Consider the following 18,285-nt stretch of genomic DNA (forward strand, 5'->3'; position numbering starts at 1 on the left):
TCATCAACATATTTTTTTATGCATCTAAATGCTGAACACTGGGAAAACACTGATTTAATGTACACTCGACGAAAGTATTTAAATTGATTGGAATAACCAACCATTTCAGCAAAGGTTTAAAATCCGATTAACCAAATAGTTTTCTCAAAGAAGCAAAATTCTTGAAAGATCTTTTTCTGGAAAATTAGGTGCAGAGAGTTTTAAGTTCATATGACATATCTTAGTCTGAAATATGACCAATAAATTGAGAGTTTGCCTGAAAAACAAAGGTGGAGCTGGCACAAAATTTGCGAGCAAATTTTATTTCATTCTTGTTAAACCTAAAGATTAGCGGTTTCTTTTATTTACGAGCATAAGATACTTCAGCTAATTTTAATTGGAAAACTCAAGATGTATTTTATGCTTAATCATACATTGTTTTAACTGAAAAAAGAGCTTAGTTTCATAAACTTTTATCAATTAAGCCATTACAGACTAGCGCCCTACAGATTGGAATTTAAACTAATTAATTGGTGATAAATTTGTCACCATATTCCACATGTTCTGTTGTCTGCAAAACGGGAATTTTACCAAATACTATGGAAAATGGTGAAAAATTTGTCTGGATATTCCACAATTAAGCGCCTCAGCATGTGTTTGGTAAATTAGACTTATCTAATTGGCGTTGATTTTGCTAAAGCGGTGCTAATCCGTCTTCAAAGCTATTGTGATATATACAGATTAGATGTACTTGGAAATATGTACTAAATTATTGACCCTCATAAACTGTTTTGTTCATCCGTTGACTTTTAGCAGTTCACTGAGGCAAGTTTTACCTCCGACTAAAAATTCATTTAATCATATATGTTCAAGCAAACCACTTCTATTAACTCTAGTAAGTTCACTCTTCTTCATTTCATTCCTGATTTCAGTTGCTTATCAAAACCTCCCGTTTTGAATTAAGAATTGTTTCTTAGTGGAATTGTGTCAAAGTTCCCTAACTAGAAAACAGAATTGGAATCGTAACACAGTTCCGTAGAAACTCTGGTAATCTCAAGCTATACATTCCATAGTGGATTCGTGGATCCAATGAAATAAACTTGAGCAAGCAATTGCTCTTCAATTGCAATACTAGCAAAGGAGGGCATCTCAATTGACATACTACGCGACGCACCCCCTGACAAATTCTCTCTTCCCTTTGAGCCAATTTACGTAGATAACTTTACGGCCCAAGGTGAGAGAGATCGTGGAATACGAAATGAGCAACTAAAAAACGCATGTCTTAATAAGTGTCAGAAAATCGAAGCAGCGGGAATTCTGTGTGGCGATAGGCCGTGCGATAAGAAATTTGTCTCACTAACGTACCCTAGTTTAGGCATGGAAAGCCGACAGATTTTCGGTTTCCAGGAAGCAACAGTGCAAATTGATACGATTTCCATAAATGATCTCTGGGGCAGTTTCTTTAATGTCGCGAAAACAACTCAAAGGAGAACAGGTAGAAAATTTCAAGAATGTCGCAGCAAAATTTTCCAAAAACCGTGTCCTAGGCAGTCATGAGGAATCCATAATCCGCGATGTCTTTATTGCTAATAAGCAAGACGAAGAGATACAACGAGAACTGTTAAAAGAGACAAAAACAGCAAAGAAAGCTTTGGAACATCGAGATAGCTATGAACATCGAGATGGGAATCCAAAACCAACTGAATTTATCGGGAGCTGCAGCATATACTATATCAAGTCAACTGGCAAATAAATCTATCAGTAGCATTCCAGACTTATGAAATTGACCCAGACCAACAACCAATAAAATCAAACCTAAAAATTGTCCGACTGGTGGATATGCTTGGTCATCTAGTCATCGCCACAATTGCCTAGTACGGGACAAAAACTGCCAGAAATTCGAAATCACAAATCATTTTGCAAAATTTTGCCGCGAGACAAAATTTAAAATAAAACCGAAGCCAAGATTCAAGAATGCTGACCATGCATCGTCAGAAGCTGCAACATTTGTCACATCTGCAACTGTGGAGGAACAAGTTAATCAAATTGGTGCTATGATACGACAACAGCATATACGATGTGAATTTTGACTCAGACTACGACTACTTCGATGACAACTGTGCAGCAGTTATCTCCGACAGTGACAATCTGAAGGAAGTAGAGCTGGTCAATATGTATATTCAATTTGGAAGCACTGAAACAAAATGGTTTGTGGAAGCATTTGCACTATAATAAATAAAAGCTTAGAAAACTCAGCGGTAATGAACAGTGAAGAAAGCTACCGGACACAGCAATTGGCATTCCAAGATCTCAAGACATTTTCCAATGAGTTAATCAAGATAATTGATGTAATCAATAGTACAGTGAAATGTAACGACTGCCTAGCTACAATTTTAAATGCCACTGTCGTTGAAGATGGTCACAGACCTATAAGTGGCCGGGGTCTATATCCACAAATGGTTTCTCACTAACTCAGTCGAAACAAATATTAAGCCTTGATCAATACCAATGCATTATCAAGAAACAAATTGCCCTTGATTTTCCCGGTCTCATCTCCAGAATCAATAAATCTCACCAAGACACCGTTAAATCTACAATTCAGAAAAATTTCACCCACAAATCAAAAACCGTTAAAAGAGATAAAACCATTAAGTTAGCACTATATTCAAAAATTGTGAATAAGTCAAAAAGCGAAAACAAATATCAAATGCCTAATGTTGACAATTTAATTGCCACGATACAATAAAATAAAAATACAAACGCATCAAATAAAATTGAGTACTTTTTAACACAGGATTTGCAGTACGCATACAGTGAATTAAATTTAGAACCGGAACCTTCCAGCAATTGCAACTCTGATATTGTCAGCGGTGAATGCACCGGCACATATCGTTCCATGAAATGTTTTTTTTTGGTCTAACTGGCTTGCCGGCAGTTTCCAAAAAGTAATTGAATACACTTTAGTTGGATTTAACAGCAGATATTGCTTCCTAGACGACATTATCATCGTTCGTCGGGGCTCTAAAGGAGATCATATGAAGTTAGTGTTCAAATGTTTGAAGAAAGTAGATGAAGATGACCTTAGAATAAATCTCCCTAAGTGGCACTTTGCCGAGACAGAAAAAGAATGGTTGGGATATAAATTTAGTCAATCTGGAATTGCACCACTAGAGACGAAAACTTCAGCAATCTTAATTCTTCCAGCACCTACAAACTTAGAACAATTACGCCATTTTTTAGATTCTGTTTATTATTTAAGTGAAATCATACCTTACGTCTCACAGTTATGTCAAACATTTTGACCACTTCTTGAAAAGATTACTGAAATCATTTGGAACACTGAACTAGAAACACACTTTCTTTCAACGTACAAAAAATAAAGTGGCGTACACCAGAGATAATACACAATATAATCCACTTGTGGATACCTGCCTCAAATGTGATGCTTCTAAGGCAAGATTAGGTGCTGCATTACAACCGCGGTCACCAACAGGTTGGTATACAGTGGCAAATGCCTCACGATTCCTTAACTCAAATGAGAAATGGTATACTGTTATTGAATAAGAATTACTGGGAATGGTGTGGTCTGTTGAATTTTTCAATTATTATTTGTTTGGAAAATCATTTACTGTTATCACTGATCATAGAGCAGTATTTCGAATCATGAAAGAACATAGATCTAACAAATCGTTTAATAGTCGACTTACACGTTGGGTAGATCGATTGTTACCTTTTGATTTCGACATTGCACAAAGTCCAGGCTCGGAGATGGGACTGGTAGATTAATTTGCCAACCAACCAAATCAAAAAGCAAATAATAATAACAAATAAGATGAGCAATTTGCGGTTGCAACAATTACCCGCATTTGTGACGCGATTGCAGCAATTTATATCAATTCTACACCAACAAGCTGTTAATCACAGCAGATTAACGCAGTAAACCACACACATTCCACACGTGCCTCAAGTGCTCAGCAAATAAAACATTCCAGATTGCTTTCTGCCTTAAACGCCCGTAAAAATCAGTTGCTTCTCTCTAATTCTGCAAACTCAGCACATGCCAATTCTACAAATAATTCAAGCATGAACGCATTAAATACCTCGTCTCAAACTCCCTCTGCAACCACTGGAGTTGTAACTTTCCTGTTGAACCCTAACTCAGGAGTCAACTCAACAAGGTCATCCAATGAAGAGCCATTGACACCCAATCTCGAGTTGTCAAAAGAAGAGGTGTTCGAGACCAATTTGACTCAAATCTTCACGAAGGGTTTCTTAGCAGTACTCGCAGACCAGGAGGCGGTACTGAAAGAGATGCGCGATTGCTTGCTGCAAAATAATGAGCAGCAATGTGAGAACGTAAATTCTCACCTCCATTACTTCTGGTGCGATCTCAACGTCAGGTCTGGATTTCTGTAAGTGGACGAACGAGTAGCAAAACCCAATCCAATCCAGGAGGCAGTACTGGAATCTCTTCACTTGACACATCCCGGAAGCGGGGGGGGGGGGGGGGGTGATAACCCATGGCCAGTATTCGTTCTAGCCGTACACGCACCAGGAAATTTTGAATAAGGCTGCGAAGTGTAGACCGTCTACGGAAATTGGTAACACATTTTAACCAATATTTCCAGCGTCGAAATGGCATCCACATATCAATTGTTCTGAACCTAATGAAGAAATTCAAATAGACTTTGGCGTACCGAATTCAAGTGAAAAAAGACCAAGACATATGTTTCCTCGCATGTTTTGATCGTTTTTCAAAATAGTCGACCGTAGAAGTATTTGAAAAAACAAATGGACCTAATGTTGTAAAGTTCTTAGATGATTATAATCAAATTCATGGAGTTCCACGAAATATTAGATTAGATCAAGCTAGACGCTAAATAAGTAAAACAGCTGAAATTTCTGTAAACAAAAAAATGTTATTGAAGCACCTGGAAATAATCATGGAGCCATTGGATAAGTAGAACGCTTGATACAAACTATTAAATGTCGATTAAGCTGCATGAAATTAGCTAATAGAAACAATTAATTTACAATCAAAGATTCAATAAAGTATATGCAAACTAAAGACTACAAATGTAACACCTTTCCAAGCACATTTTGAAGAAAAGCAAACACACCACTTATCAACATAAGTACAGTACCCAAATCGTCAAATCTCACATTTGAACATTTTTTTAAAATCTTTCTTAGACGCTGTTACTGTCCCTGTTGAGGTCTACCTAGATGAAGATGGATGGGTGACGGGCGCGAGGAGCGATACTCTCATTGACGAATCGATGAATAAAGCACAAGAGAATGCGGGCCGTAGATACAAAAGCGACAAGAGTAAGTTTGCGTCCCGCTTCATACTCCATCCTAAGCTCAAGCTCACAAACCCCATTTCTCGATCGGAGACCTCTCCAGAACGCAAGTTAGCTAGAAAAGTGACCGAAAGATCAAAGAGAGATCTCAGAGGATTGTGGGATACTATGCCACCTGTGAGTACCGTTGTTCGTACATCACCCTCAACTACAGTTATTAAAGAACCCGGAGTTCCCAAAGTCAAAGTAAGAAACAGCGATATTGCCAAATTTGGCACTAAAGCAGAGAACAGTACAAATTTGTGGCAATAGGCTCAAAGACCTCCTCTACCAAATGACAAAACAACGGAGGAGAGAAGCGCCTTCTATTCGATGGAATTAACTGAAAAGTATCGTGCCCACTTGAAAATCCGCCATCGACAGACTGATAATACCTCTGGAGTTTCCTCTGCGAAAAGTAACATCTCAAAACCAATGATCACCCGGAAGCCCACTAAACCTCAGCCATCAACAACACGAAGCCGCAAACTGTCCGCGACTCTTAATACTTCAGGTGCTTCATCAACTTCAAGCCCGTCAACATCGAAATGAAAACGAAACCGACGAATCCCTGAAAACTATGGGTTTGAGAGTTCGGTTTGTTCGTTGAGTGACCAGGCAGCCGCACTAATCCCAAAACATCCGAGAACAACTAATCCAATCCTAGAAACGCTAATACAAGAAGAGGCTTCGCAAGTTAATTAAAACTACCCCAATTTGATTGTTGCTGTTTTATGTAACAGTCATTCGTGATACAGTTGCAGTTATATTTGTGCATTTTGGTTCAATTTCATTGTTAAAATATTTCCTTTGTTGATTCAATTATATCTCACTCCTTAGTGTCACGTTTTCTGTTAAAATTTTTATGTTTAGTTCAATTCTTCTGTACATGCATTTCATTTGTTCATTCAATTCGAATCTTGCAAAATCATCGCATTTCCAGCTCTAATTTTAAGTTATACTTTTCTACTAGTTTTATACAATTGTTTACTTTTTATTTCTCTATAATTTATTATTTATAATAACCAGTAAATATGCTATCTATTCTATGTCATATTCCAAATTTTAAAACACGTAAAGTTCTAAAATTTTTCGAAGCCTCGGATATGTGATATATACATATTAGATAATTGAAAATATGTACTAAATTATTTACCCTCATAAACTGTTTTGTTCATCCGTTGACCTTTAGCAGTTCACTGAGGCAAGTTTTACCTCCGACTAAAAAGTCATTTATTCAAATTTGTTCATGAAACCCACTTTTATTAATTCTAGTATTTGAACTCTTCATTTCATTCATGAATTCAGTTGCTTATCAAAGCCTCCTGTTTTGGATTAGGAATGGTTTGTTTGTGGAATTGCGTCAATTTCCCTAAGTAGAAAAGAGAGTTGGAATCGTAACACAATTCCATAGAAACTCTGGTAGCTGTAATCTCAAGCTATACATTTCATAGTGGATTCGCCTCGAATCCAATAACACAAACTTGGACAAGCAATCGCTCTTCAATTGTATACCTCACGACAGCTAGTTAAAATTGCCGCCCAGATTATTTGAATTTCGGATTATGAACTAGTTGTTTTTGTACTAGATATGAGCGAATAGTTGAGTGCCAAACACAATTGAAACCAAGCATATTTTTTCAAGGGCATGTTGTTTTGTCCTAAAGGATTTTCCAGGGGGATTTTTCAGAAAATAAAAGGTTCACTTTTCAAACAAGGATTATTCAGAGGGAGTTTTCAGACACTAATAATTCACTTTTCATACAGGGGGATTTTTAGAAATTATTAATTATAATGGTACTGTTGCGGGAAAAGAGAGTGAATTGTTTTCTGTTTTTCTGATCAAGGCATTGCTCTAAATTAAATGATCAAAGATCAAAGATCAGAAATAACTGTGCCGAAACGTGTATCGTCCGGATATATTGAAAACCACGCCCACACCTTTTACTGTAGAGTTTTATGTTATTGTTGTTATTGTTGTTTATGTTGTTGTCATGACATATAAATGATCTTTGTGGGCCTAAGACATGATCAGTTATTCAGTAACTACATAACAACAGTTTGAATTGTTTTCTGTTTCACTGATCAAGTCATTGCTCTAAATTAAAACTTGATCAAAAACAACTCATTACTATTAATTAAATTTGTGTGTCTCCTGCTTTTTAATCGAGGCTTCTCTACTTTTTTCAAATATTTTCGCACTCTGGAAATGGGCTGTCCAGAACATTCACAGAATGTTTTTTTTTGACTGAGCATGATAAACGATGAATTGGATTTTAGACTGTTCAGAGTGTTTTCAGAGAGCCGGTTTTTTACTATGATTTTTTGACTGAACAGTGTAAAAAGTGACATGATCATAATCTGTTCATAGTAAAAAAACAGACTGAGAAATACTATGATTCAGCGCTGATTTACTATGTTACTATGATCCGGGTAGTAGCAACTGATTAATTAAATTTACCATTTTTTATTAATCAGTAATTATCCAACAACATTGTGGTTAATTTGGAGCCTTTGGAGATTACCCAATCATGATTCCCATTAGACAGCGGGTTATCTTTTGTAAAATGATCAATTTTTAAAAATCTGAGTTTATTTGAAAAATTATGACCTGACAAAAGCTATAGCTGCGGAAAAACTCAGTCTATCGGAACTTTATTTGAGGTATTCAAACTATATCGTAACAACGTATTAAGGCAACGTTTAAAGGCAAAACAAAACGACTGTATTCATCCACGTATTAAGGCCAATGGCCCATGTCAATGGCCCGGCAAATCTAGCTCGATCTTTTTTTTAGCAGGTATTTTGTCTGAGCTCAGATTGGTCACCGATACGTTTTCGAAACATAAAAATGTTCAGCCTAAAAAGAGCGCAATCGATTTAGTATATTCGTAGGCTCAACGAAAATTATGTTAAACGAACCTTTTCCGAGCACTCTACGTATAAGAAATTAAATGTTTAAGAAATTGCGTAATCTTTTGTTCATTTCTCGTTTTATTCAAATAGCGCATTTCAATCTTCGCTGCTCTTTTATTTACTCAGTACCATCGTCGCACGGTTTCAAATGAGATGAAGATATTCAATCATTTGTCGCATGATTGCAGGTCAAACAAAAGGATATTGAACAATCGTCGTACGATTGCAATTCAAGAAAAGATATTTTCTCGCTGATAACGTTTATTTACTTAGTAACATCCTCCGGCCCAGAAGAAGATGTTGGGAGAATCGGTACCAGCTTAACGAGTGGGCGAACGAGCGATCCGGAAGACGTGCGTACGACGGCGGAGCGGGCGACGCTGTCGGATCCGTAACGGAGTTCTTCGATCCGAGCAGTTGGATAGTAACCCCTAGGGTTGCTTTCTTCAACGATCCACACTAAATCACCAGCCTTGAGGTGATGCTCCGCAGGCGTCTGCCACTTAGCTCTGCGGTTCAGCGCAGGTACATACTCCTTAAGCCAACGTGCCCAGATTGCATTGGCGTATGACTGTGCACGGGCGTACCGCTTACGATGATCGAACTCGTCGACTCCAACGATAGACGGAATTCTGGTTGCTTGGTTACCGAGTAGAAAATGATTAGGTGTTATTGCGCCTAGGTCGGGCGGGTCGGCGCTTACGGGCGTTAAAGGACGTGAGTTTAGTGCGTATTCGACCAGACAAAAAGTAGTGTTCAACACCTCATCTGTGAGGCGACGCGTACCGAGGATAGTGTACAGTACTCTTTTAAAACTTCGAACTAGCCTCTCCCAGCTGCCACCTTGGTGTGGTGCACTGGGTGGATTGAACCTCCACTTAATGCCCTTATGTGCAAGTTCGGTGGCAATGTTAAGCGTATTCCATTTTTCCACACATTCACGGAGCTCTTTCTCCGCTCCAATGAAGTTCGTACCATTATCCGACCAAATCATAGCAGGAGTACCCCGACGGGAGACGAACCGCTCCACTCCCATTACACAAGAACTAGTGTCCATGGACGGGACAACTTCAACATGGACAGCACGAGTAGTGAGACAAGTGAAGAGAAATCCCCACCTCTTCTCGGTAGTCCGACGAACTGTGACGTAGAATGAGCCGAAGTAATCAACCCCGGTGTTGGTAAAGGGAGGAGACTGGTATGCCAGTCTCTCCTTTGGGAGGTCTGCCATGATAGGTTGAATGGTTGCTGCACGGAACTTTCTACACAAGACGCAGTTTGATTTGATGGAACGCAGTGTGGAGCGTAGTTTTAGGATGGCATAACGTTCCTGTACCTTTGACCGTAAGTAATCGATGCCCTGATGATGGTTCTTCAAATGACCATGCCGCAGAAACAGTTTAACAAAAGTATGACGCGCATCCAGCACGATAGGATGCTTAGTGTCAAAGTCAATTTCCACTAGCCGTCGGAGTCGACCAGAAGAACGGATGAGACCATGAGGCCCAATAAACGGAGTGAACTGAGCAATGCGGCTGCTCTTCTTAACGGATTTGTTGTCGAGAAGGTCCTTTCTTTCAGTACTAAAGGACACTTCCTGAACCAAGTACTGGAGATGACGCTCGGCTTCGTCAAGCTCAACAGGATCGGCTATGCTGCCGTCTACGGTACGGTAACTTTCATGAGATGGTAAAAGACGGAGCACATATGCGGTGACACGCAGTAATTTTTGATAAGAACTGAACCTATCAAACGGGATTAGATTGATACTTTGTTCCTTAGGGGGCTTGGTTACGGATGCGGCTAAAGATGAGATGGAATCATCATCTTGTTCCTTGGTTACAACGCCGAGTTTGATGTTATCAACGACGTCAGTATTTGGCACAAAAGGGAATTGCTTAGTTCTCAAGAAGTCAGGGCCCCTCACCCAGCTACTTGATTGCAAAACTTCAGCGGACATGCCACGCGTGCCAGCATCTGCCGGATTATCACAAGTGGCGACGTGGTTCCATTGGTCAACGCTGGTGTTCTCCAGGATTTCACTAACACGATTTGCAATGAAGATGGGGTGTTTGTTCGTTGAGTTTATCCACTGCAAGACGATGGTACTATCTGTCCACATAAAGACTTTGTCCACAGTAACCGTTAATGCTCGACAGATTTCCCTTTTTAAACGGGCAGCGAGGAGCGCGGCTTGTAATTCCAACTTAGGAACTGTCATTACCTTCATAGGTGCAACACGGGCCTTGCCCAAGACAAACGCCAGCTCTGTTATAGTCTCCCCGGAGGAGCAAGTTACTTGAGCCCTAAGAAATCCTACTGCACTGAATACGTCTTGCGAGCTATCACCAAACATGTGGAGTTCATGATGTTGGAATGGTCCTGAAAAGTAACTTCTCGGTATAGTGATCTCAGCCAACCGCGGCAGTTCAACACACCAGGCAAGGAATCTGTCAACTGTGTCTTTAGGTAACTCGTCATCCCAACTTTGTCCATTGATACGCCAAATGTCTTTCAAGACTAACCGAGCACCAACAGTAAACGGTGAGACAAGACCAATTGGGTCGTAGACCTTTGACACAAGACTTAAGACCAAGCGCTGTGTTAAACTTTTCGTGATGGTGCTCTTAGTACCCCTGCTCACAACCAGAGTATCGTTGTTGTGATCCCACTTAAGCCCAAGCACGTGCATTGATTCCTCCTTGGATGAAACGATGACCTTAGGTTCAGTGGATTGAGCAGACCCATCAATTCGGTCAGCCAGATCTGGTACATTGCTTACAAATTTAGTAAGCTTGAACCCACCTAGATGGAGAAGATGTACCAATTCCTTCGACCTAATGAGGGCCCTCTCGGGGGATTCCACAGAGTCCAAGTAATCGTCCATGTAGAAGTTCTCAAGGACGGCTTTCGCAGCTTCTGGGTACTCCTTAGCATTGTCGCGTGCCGTGCGCTGAAGTGCGTAGTTGGCGCAGGTGGGCGAATCTTTTGCCCCAAAGATGTGGCGCGTATACTGGTGTACCACAACATTTGATGTGGGGTCCTCCCGCCACAAAAAGCGCAATGATGGCTGATCACATGGTAACACTCCAACTTGGAGGAACATTCCCTCGATGTCGGCGGATACGGCAAATGGATGTTGTCTGAACCGTAGGAGTACATAGATTAGGTTTTGCAGTAGGTCAGGTCCGGTGAGTAATGACTTATTGAGAGATGCGCCATGGAATTTTGCTGCTCCGTTTAGTACCCTACGAACCTTGCCCGGCTTGTTCGGGTTAACAACCGGATGGTGTGGTAGGTACCACTCTCGTTCCGAGCGACTTTCCACCTTATGAGCATCTTTGACCCTTACTACGTAGCCTTTGTCTAAGTCCTCTTTGATGGTATTCGAGTACTTTTCCCTTAATGTCTGATCTTTCGTTAGCCGCTTTTCCAAAGACTTTAATTGAACAAGTGCTGAGAAATAATTGTTGGGCAGTTCGATGTTATCTTCAGCCCATAGCATTCCGACATCGTACCTTTTTCCATTATGCACGGTGGTGTTTTCAAGAATTTCATGCGCACGTGCATCCGATGCGGATCGTGGGTCTACTTGCTTAAGTGCGCCGTACGACTCCATGTCGTACCAAGATTTTACCTGACTAGCGAGTTCAAAATCCTGCTCCAAATTAGCTTTGAAACAAGTCGAGACTAAACCTGAAGACGACGGTAGAGGGCCGCTTAGAACCCAACCTATGGGCAAGCGAACAGCGAAGGGCGAGGACTTCTCGTCGGCAGCGAAGTACTCTAACGGGCGGATGGCATGATACACATCCTGTCCAAGTATCATCTCGATGTTTCCATAGCAATATGTAACTGGGTCTAGAACTGCTAGGTGCGGGTATGTTTCCTGAAGTGCATTAATGTTAATGACATCGGCGCCTACATTCAAATTTTCATTTACGTAAGGGCTGACTTTAAATGGTTCAAATGCTTGGTTGTCGCGTGGTGTTACAATCAGTTCAACTAACTCAGTGTCTACGACCTCTTCGGTATTTATACCCTTGACTGTTAGTTTCAATGCTGTACCGTGCAAACCAAGTCTATTTGCAAGATCATTGGACACCCAAGAGTTACTCCAAGCGGTATCGCACAAAACTAAAGCCGTGGTATCTTTACCGGAGGAGCTCTTCAACTGTAATTCAGTCACCTAAAGGAGGCCTTTCACATTACTCACAGATGACAAAGTAGTGGTCTTACTCGATGATTGGACACTAGGAAGTTTACTTTGATTTGCGCCAGCATTAGAATTAATGTTGTTGTTGTTTGAAGGGGATTTTGGTGGATACACCCTCTCAGCTCCATGAAGAAGTGTGTTATGGGAGCTGTTGCAACCGTCCTTCCTGCATTTCCTGGGGTTTGGGCATTGCCTGAACATATGCTTTTCTCTCAAACATGAGAAACACAGTTTTGCTTCAGCCACTACCTTTGCTCGCTGAGTGGGAGACTTTTCTTTAAATATCCTACACTCCCAGATGCGGTGGATACCTTTACACACAATGCAGCGAGGGGTTGCAGGCGTTGCCGATGTTGAGGCTGGTCTCTGAGTGCCCTTAGTTTGTGTATTAGCAGCAAAAGTTCTTGAGGCAACTTTGGTCTTTACTACTGAGTTGGTGTTATCCTCAGTTCTTGCCTTCGATGAAGTTTGTTTCATTAAATCATGTGCCTCGGCCTTCTCCTTCAACCAATCGTTGAAGTCAAGGAGTGTTGGCTTAACCCAATGTTTCTTCACTGTGAAGAGTGACCAGGATTCTTTCAGATTGGGCGGCAATTTTTGCACAGCCGTGTTGAGAAGTGAGGCGCTCTTAAGGTCTGCGTCATATGAAAGTGATTTCAAGACCCCAACAAGACTTGAAATTGTTGCAGAATAGTTTATGATGTTATCACTATTGTGCATCTTTAGTGGTGGAAAAGAGCTGAGTTTTTCTAAGTGTGCACTGACTACTGCCTGTGGTTGGCCAAATTTACGTTCGAGTGTCTTAAGTGCATCCTTATACATTACACCACAGTATGCGAACTCAGCGATGGCGGTTTTAGCTTTTCCAGTTACAAGAGTTTTTAAGTATGTTAACTTGACATCATCAGTCAAGGACTGTGCGTCTATGGCGCTTTTAAATTGTCCGAACCATTCGTGCCACTGCAGGGGATCACCATTGTATTGTGACAACTTCCACTCGGGCAGTGGATCGTTCTTCTTACAAGTAATTGCGTCCGCCAACTGCTTTATCAAATCCGCAGAGTCCAAAGAAGGAGCCGAAGGTGTGGGATTCGGCGGGCCACCCCAACACAACGGGTTCGGAACGGTAGCTCCATACGTTGGCGGAATGATCGGAGTGACAAAGGTGGGGGCGGTACCTGTGGAAGAACTAAATGGATTCGCTTGCATGAAGTCTGATGTTACGTAATTTTGAGCGCCTGCTGCTGCTTGTACATGAGGGGAGCGGTGCGATGTAGATATATGAGGGTTGATTAACGGGGCCGGTTGTACGGTGTATAAATTTGCAGATGTACGTACAAGTGGTACTGCATTAGGTGGGACTGCTGCCGGAAAACGCCAGACATTTGGATCTGGAGGAGCAGGAGGTGCGTGGGTTATGGGTACAAAATTTTGGGGCTGGAAACTCTTTTGTGGAGGTGCTGGATGATTTAATTGAGGTACGAAATTGTTTGCGGAGGAAATGAATGATGCAGGCGGAGAATGGGGTAACAGATTGACATTATTCGCCACGGGGTTAGTGGCTTGCAGTGGGAGTGCTTGTGGCGGGGAAGGAGGAAAGCGGAATGCTGGTGAGATTAACGGAAAATGTGGTGGTGCGGGGTTTAGAACGGGGGATGGAGGGGCTGGTACATTTATGTGTGCTTGTTGCGGATTAAGTGCTAGCGGAGCATTAACAAGTGTGTTTAAAGGTAGTGAACGCGAAGGGCTGACTAAATTCAACTGTCCCGGCATGCTCGACCTGCGAGGGAATTGATGATCTAACTGTAAACCATCGAAGTGCATTGTTGCTTGAGACAGTTGTCGGGCTGTGTTTGGGGCGTTTAGTTGAGTTGGCATACCAAAGTTTATTGGTGGTGATGGAGGCGTATATTGAGGCTGTCGCTGCTCTTGCATGATGTTGTTTGCAACATGTGCATCATTGGTTACATTGGTTCCACTACTTGGTTCATGGACAGGGAGGTTGATGTTGGCCTCAACTTGACCCTGTGTATTGAGATTGAAGTGTGAGTTAGGAAGTTGAGCTGAAGAAGGTCGTTGGACAATTGCTTGGTTGGATTGGGCGATGGAACCAGAAAAGTGCAAACTCGGTTCGTTTGCAACATCTGCCATGTTCCCGGCTGGTGACGAATTAACCCAATCTTGAACAAGTTTCTTGCTCTTCACTGAACTTCTTTCCGTAAAGAGCCCACTCATTTTGCCCGTACCGGACCCGTCTGCTGATGATTTTGTCATCAACTCAATTTCCTCAAGGGCTGCAGCAGCTACTTCCTTGCGATGATCTTCCTCAAGCTGTTCAATTTCTAATTCCCGCAATTTCGTTTGTTTTTCAATTTCAAGACGTTGTCTAGCAATGCGGAGTTTTGCCTCATGTTGTTTCTCAAGTTCCTCCCTTTTGAGTCTAGATAGTTCTAAGTCTCGATGACGCTGACTTGATCTTTTTGAGGAAGTCATATGTGAACCTGATCTTGATTGGTGAGAGGTATACAGCTCTGCCGTCTCTTTGTCATGGACCGAATTGATATACCCTCGAGCAGCAGCAATGAACTCATCAGTTTTCTTTGTTACAGTCTCTAACCATTTCTCAAGATTCTTACAGGCAGCGTCTGGATCTTCAGTCTTTTGTGCCAGATCAAAGAGCTCTTCATTCTTATCAACTACTCTAGTAAAAGCATCTTTGCACTTCACAATCAGACGTTCGAGCTTAACTTTCCTGTCTTGCTTATCAACAGCATTGTTAATTTCCCCATAGATGTTATTAAGTTCAGCCTCTAATTTTGCTCTTGCACTATAAAGTTTGTTGAATTTGTCCTGCAAAGTTGTCATGATCTTAAGAAAAACAGGAACCACAAGTTTAATTTAGTACTATTATAAAGTACACAGACATGCAACAGCACAACACAAATGGGTTATACCGAACCCGTGTGACGGTTTGGCTAGCAAACCGCCAAAGAGCAAAATGTTCGTCGGGTACAATAGTACCCGGCGAAAGAAAGAAAGAACGGTGCGCAGGAAGCGCAAAAAGGGACAGAACGGGAGACGGGAAGAGACGCCGAACGAATAACGCACGACGCGACGGGAAACCGGACGGACAAACGGGAGCGTCGGGCGAATGGCGCGCGACGAAGCGGGAAAACGGCGCGGGCGGGGCGGAAACGTCGGGCTGGTGGCGAGCGACGAAACGGGAAAACGGCACGGGCGGGGCGGAAACGTCGGGCGGATGGCGCGCGACGAAGCGGGAAAACGGCGCGGGCGGGGCGGAATCGTCGGGCTGGTGGCGCGCGACGAAACGGGAAAACGGCACGGGCGGGGCGGAAACGTCGGGCGGATGGCGCGCGACGAAGCGGGAAAACGGCGCGGGCGGGGCGGAAACGTCGGGCTGGTGGCGCGCGACGAAACGGGAAAACGGCACGGGCGGGGCGGAAACGTCGGGCGGATGGCGCGCGACGAAACGGGAAAACGGCACGGGCGGGGCGGAAACGTCGGGCGGATGGCGCGCGACGAAACGGGAAAACGGCACGGGCGGGGCGGAAACCACAAGCGAGGAGGCGGGAAGATCGATGCTAACAGACCACAGCAACAACTCAACCAAACAAGCTAGCCGTAACTCCAGAATAAACTTAAGTCACACCCTAGAAAGAAGGAGACGAGCTACTGCCAGGTACACTAGCACAAATCATTATGGGGCTTTAACAACGGCATCAAAACATTAAACATGAAACAATTTACGGCAACGATGTAGTATAACGAAAAGTCGAAAAGGTCAGGAAATTTACTAGCCGTAACTCCAGAACAAACTTAAGTCACACCCTAGCAAACCACCCTACCCAGACAACAAAAGTACATACTACAAAAACTAATAAAGCTACAACAAATTGCTAGCAAACCAGTGTGGTGAAAGTCGCGAAACAAACCAGCCGTAACTCCAGAATGAACTTAAGTCACACCCTAGCAAGGAATGAGACTACACAACAAACGAGCATACTAGCAGAGAGAAGTTTTACTACAGCAGAAACTCAACATACTACATCATACAACAGATAAACGGGAGATAGAAGGAAACAAAGTGACAAGGAAACAAAAGGACGGAAACGGAAAATGAAACCAGATAACCTGCGGAAAACGGACGGTAGTGAAAAACTCGAAGAATGGGGAGAGCGAAACGTTTAGTAAAGCGCTATCGGAGAGAACCAACCACAAACTAACCCGTAACTCGTGAGTTAACTAAGTCACACCGCCAGTCAGCGGGTAGACTCCCAAAACAGCGCAAGACTAAGTGACATTCAGGTTATCAAAGGCTTGTGTGAGTTCCGCCTCCTCGAACGCATGACGGGTGCGAAGCGTTTTACGACGGCGCTTTGAAAGTTTCTTCGGTCGGGAGAGTGTTATCAAGGACCGGAGGTTGTTCTTATGAGCTAAGACTATGGTCAGTGTTTTCAGCTCAAGCGCAGGCCTTTGGTGTAATGCTCTGTACTCTTTAAGTAAACTAGGATCTTTCTGTTTACGTCTAGACACAATGTCTTTCACTAAGTGTATGGTAACTAGAGTACTACGCTTGAGCTGATCAGAAATATCAGGAGTTCCCTCTCTGGGGCAATACACTATAGCTTCTATGCGCTCCTGATAGTTTTCAAGCACTGCAATAAGCTGTGAAGGTGTTAAAGGCTTATTGTTGTTGCTTCGATGACGTGAAAGCGAATTGTTCACTACATCATGCCATATAACTAGGCGCTTCTTATCATGAAAGAAATGACTCAACTGGAACTGCGCTGTTTTTCGGACTTTCAAAGCGTTAGGGTTGAAACTTAAACCCGGTAATGAGTAAACGTTACGTTTGTAACGATTTTGTGTTACTTGAGGCGCAGTTTTTATGGCGTGATGAAGTGAACTAGCAGCTAATATGAAAACCATATAATGTTTTTACAGCATAAATTATTTGAGCTTTGCTCAAACTCCGAGCCTTGATGTTAAATACACGATTTTCACGAGTTACCAAGAATAAGCGCTTAGTTGAGAAAAAAACTTGAAAAACTTGACCAAATTGTCTTTTTTTTTCTTTTAAATCGACAACTTTATGCAATTGTTACATCCGCATTTAATAATTTTCCTTTAGAATGATAGGGTCAAAGGAAATTTTTTTTTTCAAATTTGGTCAAATTTTTTTCAAGATTTTTAAGTTTTTGCTACGCTTTTATGTCAAGAACTATAAAAAACACCGCAATTTGATTATTTCTGGATTTTGACAAAAAATTTGTCAAACTTTTTGTTTTTTCAAGAAAAAAAAATTGTAAGAGGTAGGTTTTTGGGGGGTGCTAGATTTGCCGGTTAGGAAATAAATTTACAACATCAAAAGTAGCAACGTTTTAGTTTGGATAGTTCTTACAGTTTTTTTGAATTGGTTGGCGGATGTCTCACTCTATTATTGACTGATTGGTCTGCACTTCTGGTCGTTTTGTGATCAACAACAGGCCTTCTGATTGGGGGAGTTGTATGTAATCACTCTAGTGTTCGAATGTAGCAACATTTTTTCACTGTCCGCAACAACATCGTATAGTTTGCGTTACATCACTTTTTTGCTTGTTCGTATTCCCTCTGGCTATCTTGGGCTCTCTGACATCTGACGATGGGAGTTAAAGCGTAGAGGTTTACAAGAATTGCTATTACAGGGATTTTTAATCTCTCGGGATCTTGCAACAGATAAGCAACAGAACAGAACAGACCATTGCGACATTAGCCAATCGCGTATGCTCAATTAGTAAGAGATACTGTAAATCAAAGCAAAGTTTAAAGGAG

At 41.9% G+C, this 18,285-nt stretch overlaps 1 protein-coding gene across 1 annotated transcript in view; it reads right to left on the reverse strand.

The window, feature by feature from the left end:
* LOC142347436 (COP9 signalosome complex subunit 6-like) overlaps positions 1–18,285 on the reverse strand; it is a 527,653-nt gene that overhangs the window by 291,610 nt on the left and 217,758 nt on the right. The gene's annotated exons all lie outside the window — the stretch shown is intronic.

This window comes from Convolutriloba macropyga, chromosome 1 (genome assembly GCF_964194025.1).
Source record: "Convolutriloba macropyga chromosome 1, txConMacr16.3, whole genome shotgun sequence".
Lineage (NCBI taxonomy): Eukaryota > Metazoa > Xenacoelomorpha > Acoela > Convolutidae > Convolutriloba > Convolutriloba macropyga.